The sequence below is a fragment of the Mycteria americana genome, unplaced genomic scaffold, assembly GCF_035582795.1.
Source record: "Mycteria americana isolate JAX WOST 10 ecotype Jacksonville Zoo and Gardens unplaced genomic scaffold, USCA_MyAme_1.0 Scaffold_27, whole genome shotgun sequence".
NCBI classification, from domain to species: Eukaryota; Metazoa; Chordata; class Aves; order Ciconiiformes; family Ciconiidae; genus Mycteria; species Mycteria americana.
In genome coordinates this window covers 1,973,661-1,978,255 of record NW_027445609.1, presented here as the reverse complement: position 1 = coordinate 1,978,255, position 4,595 = coordinate 1,973,661, and positions in this window count along the sequence as shown.

The following is a 4,595-nucleotide window of genomic DNA, read 5'->3' as shown; positions in this document are numbered from 1 at the left end:
GAAAGCTCTACCTGGTTTTCACTGTCCCTTGGAACTGCATTCGCTGCCGCACAGACATTCGCGCTCTGCGCAAGCCTTGGTTGGTTATGATGCAACAATGCCTATGTGACTCTGGCAGAGCCCGGCTGCCAAATTTGAAACGTCCAGCGATTGCGCCCACACGAAAGCTGCCAGCACTGAAAGCTCTACCTGGTTTTCACTATCCCTTGGAACTGCATTCGCTGCCGCACCGACATTCGCGCTCCGCAAAAGCCTTGGTTGGTTATGATGCAACAATGCCTATGTGACTCTGGCAGAGCCCGGCTGCCAAATTCGAAACATCCAGCGATTGCGCCCACACGATAACTGCCAGCACTGAAAGCTCTGCCTGGTTTTCACTGTCCCTTGGAACTGCATTCGCTGCCGCACCGACATTCGCGGTCCGCAAAAGTCTTGGTTGGTTATGATGCAACAATGCCTATGTGACTCTCGCAGAGCCCGGCTGCCAAATTTGAAACGTCCACTGATTGCGCCCACACGAAAGCTGCCAGCACTGAAAGCTCTACCTGGTTTTCACTGTCCCTTGGAACTGCATTCGCTGCCGCACAGACATTCGCGCTCTGCGCAAGCCTTGGTTGGTTATGATGCAACAATGCCTATGTGACTCTGGCAGAGCCCGGCTGCCAAATTTGAAACGTCCACTGATTGCGCCCACACGAAAGCTGCCAGCACTGAAAGCTCTACCTGGTTTTCACTGTCCCTTGGAACTGCATTCGCTGCCGCACAGACATTCGCGCTCTGCGCAAGCCTTGGTTGGTTATGATGCAACAATGCCTATGTGACTCATGCAGAGCCCGGCGGCCAAATTTGAATTGTACAGCGATTGCGCCCTCACGAAAGCTGCCAGCACTGAAAGCTCTACCTGGTTTTCACTGTCCCTTGGAACTGCATTCGCTGCCGCACAGACATTCGCGCTCTGCGCAAGCCTCGGTTGGTTATGACGCAACAATGCCTATGTGACTCTGGCAGAGCCCGGCTGCCAAATTTGAAATGTACACCGATTGCGCCCACACGAAAGCTGCCAGAACTGAAAGCTCTACCTGGTTTTCACTGTCCCTTGGAACTGCATTCGCTGCCACACACACATTCGCGCTCCGCAAAAGCCTTGGTTGGTTATGATGCAACAATGCCTATGTGACTCTCGCAGAGCCCGGCTGCCAAATTCGAAACGTCCAGCGATTGCGCCCACACGAAAGCTGCCAGCACTGAAAGCTCTACCTGGTTTTCACTGTCCCTTGGAACTGCATTCGCTGCCGCACAGACATTCGCGCTCTGCGCAAGCCTTGGTTGGTTATGATGCAACAATGCCTATGTGACTCATGCAGAGCCCGGCTGCCAAATTCGAAACGTCCAGCGATTGCGCCCACACGAAAGCTGCCAGCACTGAAAGCTCTACCTGGTTTTCACTGTCCCTTGGAACTGCATTCGCTGCCGCACAGACAGTCGCGCTCTGCAAAAGCCTTGGTTGGGTATGATGCAACAATGCCTATGTGACTCTCGCAGAGCCCGCTGCCAAATTTGAAACGTCCAGCGATTGCGCCCACACGAAAGCTGCCAGCACTGAAAGCTCTACCTGGTTTTCACTGTCCCTTGGAACTGCATTCGCTGCCGCACAGACATTCGCGCTCTGCGCAAGCCTTGGTTGGTTATGACGCAACAATGCCTATGTGACTCTGGCAGAGCCCGGCTGCCAAATTTGAAATGTACACCGATTGCGCCCACACGAAAGCTGCCAGCACTGAAAGCTCTACCTGGTTTTCACTGTCCCTTGGAACTGCATTCGCTGCCGCACAGACATTCGTGGTCCGCAAAAGCCTTGGTTGGTTATGATGCAACAATGGCTATATGACTCTCGCAGAGCTCGGCTGCCAAATTCGAAACGTACACCGATTGCGCCCACACGAAAGCTGCCAGCACTGAAAGCTCTACCTGGTTTTCACTGTCCCTTGGAACTGCATTCGCTGCCGCACAGACATTCGCGCTCTGCAAAAGCCTTGGTTGGGTATTATGCAACAATGCCTATGTGACACTCGCAGAGCCCGGCTGCCAAATTTGAATTGTACACCGATTGCACCCTCACGAAAGCTGCCAGCACTGAAAGCTCTACCTGGTTTTCACTGTCCCTTGGAACTGCATTTGCTGCCGCACAGACATTCGCGCTCTGCAAAAGCCTTGGTTTGGTATGATGCAACAATGCCTATGTGACTCTCGCAGAGCCCGCTGCCAAATTTGAAACGTCCAGAGATTGCGCCCACACGAAAGCTGCCAGCACTGAAAGCTCTACCTGGTTTTCACTGTCCCTTGGAACTGCATTCGCTGCCGCACAGACATTATCTCTCCGCATAAGCTTTATTTGTTTATGATGCAACAATGCCTATGTGACTCTCGCACAGCCCGCTGCCAAATTTGAAACGTCCACTGATTGCGCCCACACGAAAGCTGCCAGCACTGAAAGCTCTACCTGGTTTTCACTGTCCCTTGGAACTGCATTCGCTGCCGCACAGACATTCGCGCTCTGCGCAAGCCTTGGTTGGTTATGATGCAACAATGCCTATGTGACTCTGGCAGAGCCCGGCTGCCAAATTTGAAACCTCCACCGATTGCGCCCACACGAAAGCTGCCAGCACTGAGAGCTCTACCTGGTTTTCACTTTCCCTTGGAACTGCATTCGCTGCCGCACAGACATTCGCGCTCTGCGCAAGCCTTGGTTGGTTATGATGCAACAATGCCTATGTGACTCTGGCAGAGCCCGGCTGCCAAATTTGAAACCTCCACCGATTGCGCCCACACGAAAGCTGCCAGCACTGAGAGCTCTACCTGGTTTTCACTGTCCCTTGGAACTGCATTCGCTGCCGCACAGACATTCGCGCTCTGCGCAAGCCTTGGTTGGTTATGATGCAACAATGCCTATGTGACTCTGGCAGAGACCGGCTGCCAAATTTGAAACGTCCAGCAATTGCGCCCACACGAAAGCTGCCAGCACTGAAAGCTCTGCCTGGTTTTCACTGTCCCTTGGAACTGCATTCGCTGCCGCACAGACATTCGCGCTCTGCAAAAGCCTTGGTTGGGTATGATGCAACAATGCCTATGTGACTCTCGCACAGCCCGCTGCCACATTTGAAACGTCCAGCGATTGCGCCCACACGAAAGCTGCCAGCACTGAAAGCTCTACCTGCTTTTCACTGTCCCTTGGAACTGCATTCGCTGCCGCACAGATATTCGCGCTCTGCGCAAGCCTTGGTTGGTTATGATGCAACAATGCCTATGTGACTCTGGCAGAGACCGGCTGCCAAATTTGAAACGTCCAGCAATTGCGCCCACACGAAAGCTGCCAGCACTGAAAGCTCTACCTGGTTTTCACTGTCCCTTGGAACTGCATTCGCTGCCGCACAGACATTCGCGCTCTGCAAAAGCCTTGGTTGGTTATGATGCAACAATGCCTATGTGACTCTCGCACAGCCCGCTGCCAAATTTGAAACGTCCAGCGATTGCGCCCACACGAAAGCTGCCAGCACTGAAAGCTCTACCTGGTTTTCACTGTCCCTTGGAACTGCATTCGCTGCCGCACAGACATTCGCGCTCCGCCAAAAGCCTTGGTTGGTTATGATGCAACAATGCCTATGTGACTCTGGCAGAGCCCGGCTGCCAAATTCGAAACGTCCAGCGATTGTGCCCACACGAAAGCTGCCAGCACTGAAAGCTCTACCTGGTTTTCACTGTCCCTTGGAACTGCATTCGCTGCCGCACCGACATTCGTGCTCCGCAAAAGCCTTGGTTGGTTATGATGCAACAATGCCTATGTGACTCTGGCAGAGCCCGGCTGCCAAATTCGAAACATCCAGCGATTGCGCCCACACGATAGCTGCCAGCACTGAAAGCTCTACCTGGTTTTCACTGTCCCTTGGAACTGCATTCGCTGCCACACAGACATTCGCGCTCTGCGCAAGCCTTGGTTGGTTATGATGCAACAATGCCTATGTGACTCATGCAGAGCCCGGCTGCCAAATTCGAAACGTCCAGCGATTGCGCCCACACGAAAGCTGCCAGCACTGAAAGCTCTACCTGGTTTTCACTGTCCCTTGGAACTGCATTCGCTGCCGCACCGACATTCGCGCTCTGCAAAAGCCTTGGTTGGTTATGATGCAACAATGCCTATGTGACTCTCGCACTGCCCGCTGCCAAATTTGAAACGTCCACTGATTGCGCCCACACGAAAGCTGCCAGCACTGAAAGCTCTACCTGCTTTTCACTGTCGCTTGGAACTGCATTCGCTGCCGCACAGACATTCGCGCTCTGCGCAAGCCTTGGTTGGTTATGATGCAACAATGCCTATGTGACTCTGGCAGAGCCCGGCTGCGAAATTTGAATTGTACACCGAATGCGCCCTCACGAAAGCTGCCAGCACTGAAAGCTCTACCTGGTTTTCACTGTCCCTTGGAACTGCATTCGCTGCCGCACAGACAGTCGCGCTCTGCAAAAGCCTTGGTTGGGTATGATGCAACAATGCCTATGTGACTCTCGCACAGCCCGCTGCCAAATTTGAAACGTCCAGCGAT